This window comes from Crinia signifera, chromosome 9, assembly GCF_055691185.1.
Source record: "Crinia signifera chromosome 9, ASM5569118v1, whole genome shotgun sequence".
NCBI lineage: Eukaryota > Metazoa > Chordata > Amphibia > Anura > Myobatrachidae > Crinia > Crinia signifera.
In genome coordinates, this window is record NC_139225.1 from 169,286,230 (window position 1) to 169,304,733 (window position 18,504).

An 18,504-nucleotide genomic window follows, 5' to 3' on the forward strand; every position below is an offset into this window, starting at 1 on the left:
GTATTAGAGTTAGGGTGGTTAGGGAATTGGGTTAGGGTTAGGCTTAGGGAGGGTTAGGGTATTAGGGTTAGGGTTGGATTAGGGTTAGTAGGGTTAGGGTTATTAGGGTGGATAGGGTTAGGGTCACTAGGATTAGGGTATTAGGGGGTTGGGGCTAGGGGTATTAGGGTTAGTTAGGGTATTAGGGTTAGGGTGTTAGGGTTGGGGGGGAGGGTTAGGGTATGGGTTAGGTTAGTGGTAGGGTTAGGTTATGGGTAGGGGTTAGGGTTAGTAGGGTTAGGGTTGGGCAAGATTAGGGTTAGGTTAGGGTATGGGTTAGGTTAGTGGTAGGGTTAGGGTATTAGGGTTAGAGTTTGAGGGTTTTAGGGTTAGTGTATTTGGGTTAGGGTTTTAGGGTTGGGGTTAGGGTGTTAGGGTTAAAAGCCCAGCAACCATTGTGAAGACAGTTCTTGGCATGGTTGAGGGTTTATTAGCGTAAGGCCGCGCCCACTTCCGGTTAGAAGTCCAGCAACCATTGGGAGGACAGCCCTGGGCATGACTGAGGATTATATGCTAATAGACCACGCCCCCTTCCGGTTAGAAGCCCAGCAACAGTTGCCAGGACAGCTTGTTTTTGGAGAAATGGACCAATTGGCGATGGAGGGTAGTGTACACAAATCTCCGATGTGTCTCTCAGGATCAAGAGATATATAATTGAAAAATAAAAAGCAAGTATCAGCAATGATGTTGTCAAATTTCAGAAATATAAATGGGTTCCACGGCGTGGGTAACCATATGTGTACCCCAACTCACTATTAGGAAAGTAGGAGGTGCTCATATAGGTATCTTTTCATTAGAGGTTCACCACACATGCAACATCAAGGTCAGGGGATGTGTACCGTACTCACAAATAAATGTGCAGCTACAGGAGCATCTGGGTATCTTTTAGGAAGGTGGGGTCCTCTCATGGAAATATCACAACTCCATATACGGGTATAGAAAAACAGAGAGCCCACTTTCACAGTTGCCAGGACAGCACTGGGCATGGCTGAGGGTTTAATAGCGTGAGACCACGCCCACTTCCGGTTAGAAGCCAAGCAACAGTTGCTAGGGTTAGGGTAATAAGGGTTAGGATGTTAGGGTTAGTAGGGTTAGGGTAATAGCGTTAGGGGATTAGGGTGGTGATAACGCAGAGATTTGATTGATAAGATTAGATATGATTGATAACCCAAACCTGTATATATTTACTTTATTACCTTTAAATATAACGGCAACGCTGAAATGATTGCACACCCACACAACCTTGTTATAAAATGTATGACAATGCTTTACTTAAATAATAGCTTCATGACAGGTATTTGCAAATGCAGACTAACACAAGAAACATAAAATTGATTAGCTAATACTTAAACAGTAATTCTAAATCAAATCAAAATGGACTCCTTTCAAGGACAGTGATCAGCCATGATTAAACCTCCTTCATAGTTACCTCCAGCCCCCCCCCCCCCCGTGCTTGCTTGTTCTTCCTCAACTGCTTTTCTCCTCCTTCTCTAACTCTGATATTTAAACCTTAATCACATTAATTAATTAATTACTCATAAGCATTGAGTCTTATTGGCAAGCTCTGCTTTCAATCATGATGTCATAATCATTGTTACAGCACTGTTCTGAATGATCAGCCATTTTATAATGTTATTAAGCAAGTCATGATTGGACAAAATGGCTGCTGCTTCTAACAAACACCTGCTGCTTAGCGCAAAGGGTAGGCCTCATACGCCGTGGCTAGTACCTTGTGCAACAAGCTAACGCCACCTGCAGCAATAAATAACAATATTTGAGAAAACAGAGTATAACAAAAGTATAGAATTATTGATGCGTTATTTCTGTTTTAACAGTCCATCCTCTGAACTTTGAAATCTCCAGAGAAAGTTCATATCTCTCGTACTGTGCATCATTTGTTTCTCTCTTAATACATCGGAAAACCTTCTTGAAGCATTTCACTAGTATACAGAAAAATCAATAATATTATCTTGGCAAAAACATTAAACTTCTTAAAGCATATATAACATTGACTTATGCGAACCAGTTATTGGGGTTCAACCAAATAAACCAACTGTAGGGAATCACATCACTCACACCTGTTCAATAAACAAAATTTTTTTCAACCCAAATAATTTAATTCAACTTTCCTTTTAACGTCACCATCAGTTTAGTATTTGTAATGCTTGTACCATATTTTAATTATATTCACAAATTCAAATACAATTTTATAAACTTGGGATCATGTAAATAAGTGCGTTTCTTTAATATACCATGTGTTACTTTCAAATCATCATGTTGAATCACCACTGTATTAATTAGTAAAAGTTAAAATTTATTACAATAGAACTTGTTTGTAACCATTTAGAAACCTTAAGTTTGTAAATATAATATAATCCTTGTGGTAATGTCCATGGCTTATGAGACAGTATGTTTGAGATAACATCATAAGAAACAATTCAATGAGTACCTTTTTTATCAAGATTTTCCACTAGCTCACCCAACTCTGTCACATGATAACTACATGTTTTGTTGTACTCCAAAATATCTCCTGTTATTACACTCTTTACCAATTTTAAACCTAGGGACAGTCAGTAACCTTATAAGATTCACTTGTGTAAATCCTACATAGAAAATGAAGTGTTGTTTGATTTGACTGCAAATATAAGTAGCCATTAACCCAACATTACCGGAGTGATACCGTAGATGACAATATAACCAACAGTTTACCTTATTGTTCTTTTTATCAGCTCATGATGAGCGTCTAAGGAAGAAATGTCAGTTTGCATATAGATATTATGTTTGCACCATTGTTACCATCCTTACTTAGAATGCCTCTTCTTTACTGATACCTTACTAGATGTATTCTATCAATGGTTCTGGTGTGGATGTTCTTAGTTATTTTTATGTTATTACTCATATATTTATTTTAAACCTTTTAATATTGGCCATCAGTATTTTTTTTTACCATCCTCTGATGCATACCGAAACCTGGGAGCATCAGTAGTATGATGTATATATGTGTCTGTTATGATTATACTTGTGGTATTAAAATTAAAAGCAGAAGTAGAATACACCACCATGACTCTAGTAATACCTCTTTGATAACTATACACACTGTCCTTGCCAGCAACCAATCCCTGGTAACCCTCATTCACTATAAAAATATGAAAACTTAAAAAACAAAAATGACTTCTTCAGTTAGTTAGTGTATGGGAAACTTGGTCACTCATGGGAATCATTGTTTTAAACCTTGTCCACAACCCGCAGGGACACCACTAAGGGTATCCCCCGATTCTGTGGACCTCTTCTTGCCCACAACCCGCAGGGACACCACTAAGGATGCCCCCCGATTCCGTGGACCTTGTCTTGGTCTGTGTGGGGGCCCTGGACAGGCCCATCATCCAATAAGTTTATTAAGTTAAAATCAAAGTCACAATATTTATCTGCATCAGTTTCTTTTTCCTTCAACTGATCTCACCACCGGGTCGGAAACCTTCTTGCAGTGAGACGCATTAATTCAATTGGTTTGTTTCACAGGGACGGGTCTTGCCTTTGGTCTACGAGACATTTAATTGTAAGAATTTTCTCACCATTGCATAGTCTCCAGGCTGGACTTTATAACAACATCCCTTCATAAGCTTGTTTGCTTTTCTGGTAAAGTCTTTAGATGATGTGAGAATTAGTGACAAGTCTGCTGCTGGATGTTGAATAGGGTTTGATGTTCTCCAAAAAAATGTATATATCAATTAAAATAATGATCTTCTAAGGGGACAGGTTCAGTGGCTGCTGAGGAGTAGTGTGAATGTTATACAAAACCGAAGACAAAACTTCAAGTCAACTCATGGTAATTTCCACACCCACCCTAAATAATGTGTTCTCAATGTGCATTTGTTAACATGTTCAATTTTGACTAAAACCTTTTAGTGTGTGGTGAGTGCAACCAAATTTTCATACCCATATATTGACTTATTCCTTAGAATACCTTTCCTGTCAAAATATGTACCTCTATGATTTTTTTTTTTTTTTTTAATACCATATACCTTATGGGATAACATGTCTGAACACAAATTTCTCAATAAATTTCTTTGCTGTAAAGGATGCTGTACATGGGACAGCTGGGACGTTCCTTCTAATCAAGATAACATATCAGATACCATTTAAATATAATGACAATTTCGTATGCATGTAAATTCAATACATTTATTTTTAACCTTAGGAATGGACCAGTGGTAGGAGAAATGTTAGATGGTTCTATAGGAATAATTTTCCTGAGTTCATTCTCTTGCAGATGAGTTTGGGACTCCTTTTCTCTGCATAAGATGAAATCAAAATACATGCCCTCTCTCTCCTTACATGGGTCATCCCATGGGCAGCTTCCGCATATGCCAGGAGGAGCAGTTTGGGGAGCTACTGGTCTGCCCCCACCATCTTTACATAGGCTATTAGCCTTTTGACTGCATCCATGCATCATCCATTGGCACATTCCTTTTAAATACACAACTCTTGATGTTTTATGAGCTTCTGCTGGTCAATTGTAAAAACATTAAATTGTATAGTGGTGTGATTCACAACAGTGGCCATTTTATTTTTGATACCAAGTGCAACAAGATCACTTTATAACATGTGAGCTTGACACTTAACAACTACTGCCTTTGCAGGGAGTTGCACAGCCTCAATGAGCTCCTTTACTTGCTGTGATATTAGCGTATTATATCATAGCAAAATCACAATGGAAAATGAGTATCTCTAAATCCATCTCTTTGTAGATGGTAGTGGCGTGTCAGAGATATCAGGTCTAATTGGAGAAATTTTGCTTTAAATATTCCTCACAATCATGTTCTAAATCCTGCCTCTCATCCATCCTCTGGGACTCCCGGGTCCCACCAGGTAGCAGAGTAGCAGGATTTAGCGTACCACACCTGACAATGGTCAGGTCATGTGGCGCCGGGGGCAAAAGTTCCCAACGAGAGAACCATGCACTGGAAATGTCTCTTGTCCGTGAAGAGTTCATTAGAAAAGATGTAGCATTAGAGACACATAGTGTGCGGTGTTCTGTAATTTCTATACAAAGGCTGCAGCAGCCACCACAGTCCTTAAACATGTTGGTAAAGCAGATGCCACTCGGTCAAGTGTGCAACTGTAGCACCTGATGGGTCTTTGTGAACCCCCATGTATATGTGTTCAAACTCCCAAGGCTGCTGCTTGTTGTTCATTACAGTAAAGACAGGTATATGATAAATCTGATATATCCAGTGCTGTGGTTTCTGTCAGTGCGTATATCAGAGCCTCGAATGAAGCAATTATGTCAGTATATTGTACTTTGTCAGCTCTGCGTCAGTTAGATTTAGTAGTAGTAATAGAAAAGGTGTCAGTAAGAGAATCCTGTAACGAATTTAAACACATCATTAGATCATAGACATATTGAATCAGCATTGTGGTAGGAATCCTGCAACTCATTGTGGGACATAGTGGGGCTGTCCATAAAACTTTGGCTTAATTGTGTCCACATATATTGGACTGTGCTGTAAATAAATGTAGTAAGTCCTGACTATTTGCTATATGATATTAAGAAATATGCAGATCATAAATCAATGATTAGATGACGGTAATACTTCCATAACTGTGAAGTGAATTGATTTACACTAAAAAAATAATAAGAATAATCACATTGGGCAGATAACCTGCAATAACGGAGTGTTGCAACTACTATGGGTATTAGATAATATGCTTTGTTGTAAAATCTAGAAAAAAACTATTTCTTGTGGTCCATAGATGTTTAGAAACTTGTGACATGATTAGTAATGAAAAACTCATCAAAATACTAATTGCTTAATGCCCTATGAGCATCACTCGTATCCTCTAACCCCGTGAGGGTCCTCATATCGGTTAGTGCCTTCTGACAGCAGTCTCTCATGGATTCCTGTTAATAATACACAATTTCTTCCAAACCACTCTGAGAAAAAACAATCATTAAATCATTACAAATATTTGAGAGAATATCATGATTAGTTGTGCAGTAAATGCGATTACTAGTAGCAGTACCCAGTTGTGCTGCGCCTAATTGTGACCTCCATTCCTTATTTGTGGGCTCATATGCATGACCAATGGATCTAGGAAAGTGGCAACATGAAATCAGATAAATCAGTAAGGATAGAAATGCAACTCAATATGCATCTTATAATAATCACTATAAAATCTATATTTTTCAATAAGGGCTTTGATAAGGATTCTGCAGAGGTACCTGCAGACTCAATATTATTTTCTAAAGAATTTCTAGTGGCTCAGTAATAATAATAATAATTTTTTAAACCACTTGCTTTTTCTGTGCAAAATGAAATGCATCAATTTGTAAATTAATCTTTTCTCTGGAATCGTCACACCTCTATTGGCTGGGAGTTAATTTAAATAAAACAAGCAAAAGCAATAGCATTATTAAGCTCAGACATCATATTAGCATTTGTCATTTGGAAAAAAAATGGCAGTTTTTTTTAAACCGATGTTGATAAAACAACATTATCATATGAGGGAAGCAAAGGGGAGGGGGCTGGAGGTCATCCTTGGGTATGGCTGATCACTGTCCCATACAAACATAGCAATAACTTCAATCTATTCATTATGCTTTTTCAAAAGGGTAAACAATATCTTCAATTCTAAGATCTTTCAACACATAATTGTTTAAATGTCCTTGTTATGGAAAGCAGTTCTGTAACAGTCCTTGGATATTTCACATCATTTAGGAATAAAACTTTACTCTCTTATCAATCTCATTAACCATTTCCTATTGAGTTATTTCTGATATTACTCTCACCTCATCACTGAAAAAAAACTTCTTCCCTTCTGCTTTTTCAAAAATAAACAAAGATTTCAAAATTATTCTTTTTTTTCCCCATTTTTCTTTTTCTTCCCTAGGGCTCTAAAAGAGATATGTAAATAAAATAAATGAAAAATTTCCCCAAAAAACCTAACCTAGCGTTATGTGTCGCCTAATGTTATCACACCTACGCTTTCCACGTGTCCCACCCCCACCCTGTCTTCTCTTATTATTTTTCCCCATATATTCTACCTTGTATGTAGGTGGCAGATACCCCCTGTGAATCTCGCTACCGGTCAGCACTCTCACAGGAAAAAATCAACTCCTCAAATCAGAAAAAAAAATTATATGCAATATGTCATTCTTTGTTACCATATCTGCACATTGTCTAAGTGATCATTACACGATTAGATCACTATCTCCCCTGGTTATCTAGCTAACTGTGGCCACAGTATTAACCCCTTAAGATACTCTATCAATTTAGTACCCTCCCCCTTTCAAAACAAACAAAATTAAATTAACACAAATCAAAAACAAAACAAAAATTGGCTTAAAGAAAACCCCACAGCCTTGAGTCAGTTATCACTGATTACCTTCCATTCATAAGAATAAAAATAAAACCCAGGACTTACAGTATCTGTGCATTACTCAAGGTATATCTGATTCAATATATGTATCCAGATCAAGCAAATAAGCAATATAAATTGCCAACAGAAAACACGGTCTAATATGTCAATATGAACCTTTAAGAATAGATGTTATATTGGACTTATATCTCATCGATATATATCGCTTTTCTTATCCAAAATGTATTACTCATTAAATGAAAAAAACATTGAATTCACATCATCATTTCCTGTTTCTTCACCTAACATGGACAACTCCTTATCTCGCATTACATCAACTGAATCCATCACTTTAGAGTTTTCAACTCACAGCTGCTTTGTTTAATAAACCAAAAAAATAAAATAAAAAACCCATAGCAGAAAAACATCAGTCCTACATTACCTACTTCATCTCCGCAAGACAAGAGACCAAAAAACTTTACAATGAGATAAACTCTATCTTACTTTCTTTGTTATAAACAATATTCCAATTAACTTTATTTATTCTGGTGGTAAAAATGAACTGTTACTTGGCTTACAATATTAGCGTCTACTCCTTTAAACTCTGTATTTTAACGGACCTCTGTCTATGGATATAAAGAAATTAGCTCAAACTGTTATTGTAATCAGACTGCTTGCTAGTTCTAACAATGCAACGTATATTTAATTATTTATTAACATTTTCATATATAAACCATATACAGTAGACAATCCGTGGGTTTCCAAACAATACAGATTATGGATAAATCATGCATTCCATTTCTTCCACATGTTGCTGGCCAGTCAACCAGGAAGAAATGTAAATGCACAACCTCCTATCTCTAATCACCAAATTATAAGCACGGGAAAACCTACAACAAATATATGCAACTTCTTTAAAATGTATAGATTGGACAAACAAAGAAACTCTAATTATCAAAACAACCGCTACAGATTAGTTACTTCAGCAATATCCTCAGCAGACAATATACACCAAACAATCCAACCGCGGTCAAAAAATAAAAACAAACCAAAAATACTGTCATTTAAAGAATTTTTTTTTTTTTAAAGTACAAAATCATTGCCAGCATAACCTTTAAATCAATATGCTTGTTATAGTCTGCATGCTTTGCAAATAAACGAAAGAAACATTCTTCCTAATTCAAACAAGGTTGTTTAAAACTTCTTGCCAAGTTTCTAGCGCTCCTTATCTTTTCTCTGACACCGAGAAGAAATGGGCGATGCGGGGGGGTTTAGCAAGCTGACAGTCTGCAAAATGCAGCGTTGTCTTTCAATATGCCTTAAATTACGATCTATTTGTTTTATAATTAAAGAGCGAAGTTGTTTCAAGTAATTTTGGATTACCATACTTTAACAGACATTGAGAAATAGATAAGAGTGAAAAAATTTACCGACTTTACAATTTTTCTACACATATTTTTTTATTTTTTTTTAAATAGCTAATAAAAAAATTTTTTTTTCAAACTTTGATTTTCTCAATTACTGATAAAATGTGGACACCAACATCAGTGAATCTCGCTGGAGCCTCCAACTGATAACGCAGAGATTTGATTGATAAGATTAGATATGATTGATAACCCAAACCTGTATATATTTACTTTATTACCTTTAAATATAACGGCAACGCTGAAATGATTGCACACCCACACTACATTGTTATAAAATGTATGACAATGCTTTACTTAAATAATAGCTTCATGACCGGTATTTGCAAATGCAGACTAACACAAGAAACATAAAATTGATTAGCTAATACTTAAACAGTAATTCTAAATCAAATCAAAATGGACACCTTTCAAGGACAGTGATCAGCCATGATTAAACCTCCTTCATAGTTACCTCCAGCCCCCCCCCGTGCTTGCTTGCTTCTTCCTCAACTGCTTTTCTCCTCCTTCTCTAACTCTGATATTTAAACCTTAATCACATTAATGAATTACTCATAAGCATTGAGTCTTATTGGCAAGCTCTGCTTTCAATCATGATGTCATAATTAACCCAACACCCAACTTCAGTGGCCTTGTGGGTCTACGCATGTGTGGCCTTGTTCCCATATAGTTGATGTTTGTGGAGTCTAGGTGTCTGTCCTTGCTCTATTATACTGTCAACATCACATTCTTAAGCTTCTAAAACCAAAAACCATTCTCTATAAGAAATCATTTTTACAGCACTGTTCTGAATGATCAGCCATTTTATAATGTTATTATGCAAGTCATGATTGGACAAAATGGCTGCTGCTTCTAACAAACACCTGCTGCTTAGCGCAAAGGGTAGGCCTCATACGCCGTGGCTAGTACCTTGTGCAACAAGCTAACGCCACCTGCAGCAATAAATAACAATATTTGAGAAAACAGAGTATAACAAAAGTATAGAATTATTGATGTGTTATATCTGTTTTAACAGTGGTTAGGGTTATTAGGGTTAGTTAGGGTATTAGGGTTAGTTCGGGTATTAGGGTTGGGGGGGAGGGTTAGGGTTTCAGGATATTAGGGTTAGGGGGGGGTTAAGGTATTAGGGTTAGGGTTTTAGGGTTAGTGCATTAAGGGTAGGGTTTTAGGGTTAAAAGCCCAGCAACCATTGTGAGGACAGTTCTGCGCATGGTTGAGGGTTTAATAGCGTAAGGCCGCGCCAACGTCCGGTTAGAAGCCCAGCAACCATTGGGAGGACAGCCCTGGTTAGAAGCCCAGCAACAGTTGCCAGGACAACACTGGGTATGGCTGAGGGTTTAATAGCATGAGGCCACGCCCACTTCCAGTTAGAAGCCCAGAAACAGTTGCCAGGACAGCACTGGGCATGGCTGAGGGTTTAATAGCGTGAGACCACGCCCACTTCCCAGTTGCTAGGGTTGGGGTTGGGTTATGTTGGCCACACATCAGACCAACTTTCCTCCAACCATCCAACTAGTTGGTTGGATGGAATAAAAACCTGGTACTGGATAGGAGCAAATGTAATTTGTAATTAAGTCATGTTTCCCAAATTGGCAAATGGACAACAACTGTCACTCAGACAACGTACTGTAGTTGGACCTATTTGATTTAAACAATTTCACTGCATGTTTTTGTCCATTCTCCTGAGTTTGTGAGCAAATTGCTTATTGGCTAATGCTGGCCACACATCAGACCAACTTTCCTCCAACCGTCCAACTAGTTGCTTGGATGGAATAAAAATATGTTACTGGATGAGAGCAAAGGACAATAAGAATTGTGCTCACAAACCCAGGAAAATGGACAAAAACATTCAGTTAAATTGTTTAAATCAAACAGGTTCAACTACAGTACCGTGTCTGAGCGACAGTTTTTGTCCTTTTCCAGATTTTGGGAGCAAATTTCTGAAGTAAATATTACACTTGCTCCCATCCAGTGCCATATTTTTATTCCATCCAACCAACTAGTTTGATGGTTGGAGGAAAGTTGGTCTGATGTGTGGCCAGCATTAGGGTTAGGGTATTAGGGTTAGTAGTGTTAGCGTATTAGTGTAGGGGTAGGTTAGGGTATTAGAGTTAGGGTTAGGCTTGGGGGGGGGGTTAGGGTATTAGGGTTGGGTTAGGGTTATTAGGGTGGATATGGTTAGGGTCATTAGGTTATTAGGGTTAGGGTATTAGGGGGTTGAGGCTATGGTATTAGGGTTAGGAAGTGTTGGATAGGGTTAGGGTCATTAGGATTAGGGTCATTAGGGTTAGGGTATTAGGGGGTTGGGGCTAGGGTTAGGAAGGGTATTAGGGTTAGGTTTTTGGGTTAGGGTTAGGCTTTTAGGGTTAGGTTAGTGGTAGGGTTAGGTTATGGTTAGGGGGTTAGGATTAGAGTTGGGGGGAGGGTTAGGGGGGGGGGTGGGTGGGTATTAGGGTGTTAGGGTATTAGGCAGGGACAGATTGGGGACTAAAAGTGGCCCTGGAAATTTTTTGAAGTGGCCTTGTGGGCGGCACCATATCAATAATGGGTGGAGCCAGCATAACAGTAGGCAGGATTAGTACATCAGTATATGTAGAGACATCGGTAACAGGCAAGACTAAAGCATCAATAGTGTCTAAATATTAGATTCATGTCATAAACTCGTGTTGTGTTTGTTGGAGGGACTGTAAAATGTGAATGAACCCTGTATTGTTAATCTACTCCTGGTTGACCCCTTTATCCCATAACCGAACACAGCAACCCTCCCTCAAAGCTACACTTCCACTATAAACAGGATAGTATTCCCACCCACACTGGCCTAACAACATACAGGTCCTAAAACTGGCCTAATGTATATCAACACTACAGGCTATGGGGGAGATTCTCTAAGAATCTCCGCCCCCTTCGCCGCCCATCGCATTTATAATTATCGCATATGTTCTAACATATGCGATAATTATAGCAAAGGACAGCTCTTGCGTTAAGAGCTGTCCTTTGCGGTGAGAGTCGCCGGGTCCCAGCAAGTCCCGGCGGCTCCCCCCTCTCTCACACACCCGGCGCTGCTGTTGCTGCTCTGCCGGGCTCTCCTCCTCCCTGCACCCAGAAGAGGATCAGTGCAGGGAGGAGGTCACAGGTCCAGGCAGCACAGCTTTGTGCTGCCCGGACACAGGTGAGGGGGCGATGCGGGGCGGCAGGATGTCGGCGCGGGGCGGCGGAGGAGGGTTGTGGGTTCTATGGGGCATCGCCAGATTTTTCTGACGATGCCCCCCGCTGGGGTAACCCGGCGGGGGATGCTTACAGCATCCCAAAATGCGGTAAAAACCCGATAACGGGGTTTATACCACATTTTTCGCTTAGAGAATCTCCCCCTATGTGTGTGTACTATACTTAACTAAGCACCCTAAACACAGGGAAATTTCAGGGCATTTTCTAAGCTATCTCATTAGGTCGCTTAGAAAATGCCTGCTCCGTGTGTAGGGGCCATAGCAATAGTGATGCGTGGCCAGCGATTAAGATCCAGCATGCTAGGGCCAGTGTTCTCACCAGAGAACACTGGCCCTGACAGATCAGTACCAGTGCTGGGGTGTCCCGCACCCTCCTGCAAACTCTATGGGCGAGATTTATTGTGTCTGAAAATGCGATTTTAACTCAAATCGCCATATATCGCCATTTTTTAAAATCGCATTTTTTTCCAGAAATCGCGTATTGAATGGCTGGCGTACAGCCGCCTGAAAAGTGCGATAGATGGCGATAAGGTGCGAATTGAGTCGATGTAATACGCCATAAAAGTGCGAATACCGGGTTAGGTCATGTGCGTATTTGCGGCCAACCGGAATGCGATTTACACCAATACACCTGATCAGCCCATACAACATGCTAACCTATTGGCCCACCTTAGTCCCTTGCAATACGCATCACACCCCCTATATAAAGGGGCGCAGACGCCATTTTACCCTTTGAAAGGGAGTAAGGTGTTTGAGATGGAGAGGAGCAGTGATAAGGTGCAGAGGAGGCAGAGGGACAGCCGGCTTGGGCCCAAATACCCCAACCACTGGGAGAGGTAGGGGAGTGAGAGGCAGCACTGCCAGAGGCAGGACAGGGACAGCCAGCATGCTCCCAGCAAGAGCTGCGCCAGGGAGAGGCCACATGGTGGAAGCTGAGCAGGTAGCTATGGAGGATGAGGAGGAAGCAGGCACAAGCCAGGTGTCCTCACAGGAGGAACAGAGTGCCAGGCACACAGAGGAGGAGCTGCAAGAGGGAGATTTCTCAGAGGTGGACTGGCCTGTGCAGGAGGCAGATGAAGCAGACTTGGAGGTGCTGGGGGAAGAACCAGGACAGGAGGAGGAAGAGGGTGAGGCTGAAAATGTGGAGGAGGATGATGCAGATCGTACAGCTAGTGGGAGGAAAGTCAGGTTCTCTTATGAGGAGAATATGGCCCTGGTGCGTGCACTCTTGCCCCTGTATGACCGCCTACTTGGTCCTCACCATCACCGCACAAGTGTGGCAAGGAAGAAGGGGATGTGGGACAATATCACCTCCGCGGTAAATGCAGTTAGCACACACAAGAGGAGTGTGCGCAACGTCAAAAAGCGATACAATGACATCAAGCGCCTCCTCAAAGCCAAGCTTGCCCAGGAGAAGAAAGAGGCCTGTCGCACAGGAGGTGGCCCTAGGCAGGAAGTCCGCTTTAAGGCCTATGAGAGGCTGCTATGCCGAATCATCCCACCGGAGGTGCTTCATGGCATCCACATTGCCGACACAGACAAGCCCCCCACTCCACCGCCAACTGGTAAGTCAACTACACATTTTGCTATGTCATGTGTGCATGCTATTATGGTGGTATGCTTTATGTGTTCAAAAGATTGCTGTGTGTGGAACTACATATCCCAGCAAAAGCACATTTTGCTAGCTTGCATTGCTAAATAATGAACTGTGCATTTTGCTGGGTTATGTAGTTCCACAGATCCAATTAATGTGTGCTGTCCTAATCACTGTAGGGCTGCAGTGTACTTGATTGTTAATCCATATCAATCATCTGGGTAGTTGGAAAAGCACTTTACAGTCACTTTTACATGTGTAATCTGCTGGTCTTTCCGGTTATTTGCAAGTGGATTAAAAATATTGTTCACAGTCATAATACTGAAATAACCACTTCAGTTCAAAGTCTTCACATTCCTTATGCAATCATATCAGAGTAAAAAAAGTTTGATTTTGGTTAAGTTTTTATCAGCATATTTGAAAAAGTGACAGTTAGGTGCAAATGATCATTATGGAAAATGTCTTCTTCTTTCAAACAGCTCCATCTCTGGAGTCCCAGCCTGCTGTTGAGCAACATCAGCCACATCCGATTGTTCACACTGTCCAGTCTGCAGGTGAGATATCATAGTGTTACACAAACACATTGCACATTTCACACATGGCTGTCCCCACCACAGTAGCCTGTGCCAATGCATAATGCATGAGCAACACCTAACCATTCCAACTAAGGTAACATGACCCACCATACACCAATCTGCATAGCATACTTACCACTCTTTTCTCATTTGTAGGTCCTTCACAACCGATGCCTGAACCTACGGATCCCATGCAAAATATGGATGACATGAGTGAAATCATCCTTGAGACGGTGCCATCGTTGGAACCTGCACAAAACCAAGCACACCCAGTCAATGAGGCCCCCTATACGCAGTCACATAGGCAGCAGCCCCCAATCATTGCAGCCACCAACACCCCCACTTGTGCGGAGGAGTTGGCGCAATCTATCCATCTTTTCAAGGGGAAACAACTAGTTTTTATGGAGGTGCAGACCACCCAACTAGAAACCGTTAAGGGGTATGTGCGTAACATAGCTCTGCAAATGAGACGAATTTCTCAAAGTGTGTGGGCTAATGTAGGGACACAAATTCGTCTTGTCTCCACATTAGACACACGCTTCGCAGAAATTTGCCAAGCCATTCAGGGTCAAACTACTAATTTTATTACACTAAATGCCAATATGGTTGAACAGACCCAAGCTATTAATGGCCAAACAACTGCGTTGATGTCCCTACAAATGCAACTTAGCCTCAGTGCAACTAGTTTGTTAGGTCAGCACCAAACCACATCTACCCAAAGTAGTAGTGTGTCCTCCACACCCATGAGTGGGTCCCCCACTACTCCCCCACGGCGTAGTGTCTGTACTAGGGGTGGTGGTGCCACTAGTGGTAAGGGTGCTAATTCCCGGGCTGTATTCAAACATTAATAATGTTCTTTGCATTTACATGTGTATCATGTTCTTTCTTTTTTTCCTTCACTCATGCAGTGATTGTTCCTGAAAATTTTTTATATGCTATTGCTAAATTTTTCAGCAAGTAAAAATTATTTGCATCCAGCAAACTTGTTGTCATTCTTTCCAAATGATTACCCACACTGTTCTATTATGTATTGTCAACTAGTCACATTTTAGCAGCCACGGGACTTTGGGTTGTGTGTGCTTATTTGTCATGGAATTTTAAGGAAATAGTCACATTTGAAGGGGATAAGCATTGGGAATTGCATACTGTATGTAGGCGCCACTTGTTTTGCTACATTTCAACCACCTGAGATCACTGATCCATGTCACCTCCATCCATTAAGCCTATGTTAATTTGTATTTGCCAACATTTGTACACACAGAAAACTACAGTACTTACTTGACATTGTTATAGGTGTTATCATGTTGCCAGGCATAAAATATGCTGTGGTGGGGTAGCTTGCAGGTGTTGCCCATTATTGTTGGTCTGCTTCTGAGCAATTAACATGGACAGGGAAAAATGTAATGTTACCAATGTATGTGTGTTACAGGTTCCCCATTACTATTCATTGTACACACAAAAATTACCTGTGAAATGCTGCAGGATCATCTGTGTACGAACCACATCCCCCCTCCGTGTACTTCGCACTACAACATCAGTAGTTTGAGCTTCCTGCATGACTGCTGCAGGGGCCACATCTACATAATTTGGTTGACCCAAAGCTATGTTATGCAGCATGCAGCAAGCCTGGACAACCAAAACCACTTTGGCAGGGTGGTATAGCAGTGTACCTGCTGACCTGTCCAAACACCGAAATCGGCTTTTCAGCACCCCAAAGGTGCGTTCCACTACATTGCGGGTAGCAATATGTGCAGCATTGTAGCGGTGCTGTGCAGGGCTTTGTGGGTTCCGCAGAGGTGTCATGACCCACGAATGACACCCATATCCTGAGTCACCTAACATGTAAAGGGATTTGTGTGGTCACATATCATGTGGGTAATTGGCACATAATAGTAGCAGTCTATACTATATTGCTTGGGCTGGTATAAACAATTACAACAGAAATGACTCTTGAATAGAAGGTTACACACATGGATGTTAAAGGGAAAGACATAGGTAAGCAAACAGCATGTAAACAGTGGTAAGTGACTTACCAAGTAGCCAGCCCTCTGGCATGGTGTTGTTGTGGAAACGGTCCCAGAGAGCTGAGTGCTGCAGGATATAGGCATCATGGCAGTTCCCGGGGTAGCCTGCAACCACACTGAGAATTGTGAGGTTGGCATCGCAGACCACCTGCACATTGAGGGAATGTCTGCCCCTGTGATTCACATAGACATGCTCCCTCACGTGCGGGGCCCGAATCCCAATGTGGGTGCAGTCTATGGCTCACAGCACATTTGGAAATGCTGAGAGCCGATAGAATGCCACCTTCAGGTCCTGCCACTCGGACTCACAACGTGGGAATGTGATATATGTGCGCCACAGCTTCTTTAATGCATTTAACACTTGAGAAAAATGTTTAGAGAAAGTGGCTTGTGACACCCCCAAGGCCCATGAGCTCACAGACTGAGTGGACCCTGTGGCAAACAAGTGGAGGGCGCACATTAATTTCTGCAGCCCAGACACTGCATAGTTGGCCCCCCCACAAGGGTCCAAATCATCAAGCACGTAGTGGTCGGGGTACCTGGATCTGGTGGGCAGCATCATCCCTTCTGCGTAGCTCCTCCAAACGCCCCAGCTCACACACTAGCACCTCCAGTCCACTCTGCAAAATGTCCATCTCAAACAGCCTCACAGGTGTCCATAATCATGTGGGAGTATATGTGGGGGAGTTAGTAAGTGCTATGTGGGTCACCTGTGAGATATTTAACCGTTTCTACGCTCAAACGCTGGCGATTTTAAGCAAATCGCCACCCTGTACTTGGTCTATTTTTTTTTTTTGGGAAAAAATCGCATTTTGCTGCCGATTTCCAAATGCGGCAGACATTAAATTAGCGATTTGTATCTTTTTCAATGGGAAAACATCTGGATGCAATGTTGTAAATCACCACTTCAGAAAGTGCGAATTAGCGGCAAAAAGTGCGATTTATGCCACCCATTAAGTAGTCTATTTGGGGAAAAAATGAAAAAAAAAAAAACGGACGTTTTTGCGATAAAAATCGCCAAAAACCCAACAGCGATCTCTAATAAATGTCACCCTATATTTGTGCCTCTTTCTCCTAAAGCAACAGCGCACACAAAGGAATAGGCATAGCCCAATTTAATTACACCATACAGTAGCACACTCTTGTTTACATTACATTACACATGGTGCCCCTGATTCACAATACACCACATAGTAGTGTCCCTTGTACACAAAGGCCACAGTAATCCCCTTAAACACAATGCCTACAGTGGTGCCACTGAAAACACCCACAATAGTAGTGCCCCTTACACATAACGCCCACAGTAACGCTTATTATGCATAAAATCCACAGTAATGTACACATAATACCCACAGTAGTAGTGATGTAAGATTAGAAGAAAGCAGAAGAGGAATACAACAGGGGATCCATGAGAATGGGAAATGTGAGAGGAACAAGGGAAAAGTGGGTGTTGTTGGAAAATGGATGGAGAATTGAAATGATAGATGGGGTACAAGGAAAAATATAGAAGGAAGAAAGCCAGATGCTGGGCAGAGAGAGGGCAGGACAGCCATATGCTGGTCAGAGAGAGGGGAAGGGGCAGCCATATGCTGGGCAAAGAGGGGTGGGCCAGATGTAGGGAGAGATGCTGGGCAGAGAGAGGGGGACAGATGTGGGAAGAGGGGGGGGGGCAGTTGCTGAGCAGAAGGGACAGATGATGGGGAGATACTGATAGGGGTACAGATGATAGGCAGAGAGTGATAGGTGGAAATGTGATGGGCAGCAAGAGGAGGGAGATATGATGGGCAGGGAAAGGGGGGCAGATACTGGGAAGGAAGAAGGGGAGATATTCTGGGGAAATGGGGGCAGATGGGCATATCCTGGGCCGAGAGGGGGACAGACGTGTGGAGAGAGGGGCAGATGCTGGGCAGAGATTGAGGGGGCAGATGCTGGGCAGAGAGGGATTGGGGACAGATTATGGGCAGGCTGAGGGGGTACAAATGTTGAGCAGAGAGGGGGAGATATGCTGGGCAAGGAGAGGCGGACATCCCGACCGCCGAAATCGCGACCGCCGAAATCCCGACAAGGGGGGTACGTGGATCGCCCCCCCCCCTGTGGGCTCGCTGTGCTCGCCACGCGGCGGGCCCGGTTTCCTCGCTACGCTCGGCACGCTAATTTATTCTCCCTCCAGGGGTGTCGTGGAGAGTCGGGATTTCGGCGGTCGGGATTCTGAATGCTGGGATCCCGACCGCCGGGATTTAAACTGCATCCCAGACAGACAGAGAG

At 41.8% G+C, this 18,504-nt stretch overlaps 1 long non-coding RNA gene across 1 annotated transcript; it reads right to left on the reverse strand.

Annotated features, from left to right (window-relative positions):
• Positions 1-14,046: 14,046 nt before the first annotated feature.
• LOC146036798 (uncharacterized) lies at positions 14,047-16,148 on the reverse strand. Its single transcript, XR_014460968.1, has 3 exons — positions 15,494-16,148; positions 14,352-14,464; positions 14,047-14,188 (listed from the first exon to the last, which is right to left on the reverse strand). It is a non-coding gene; the product is annotated as an uncharacterized LOC146036798 (long non-coding RNA).
• Between the last annotated feature and the right edge of the window lie 2,356 nt (positions 16,149-18,504).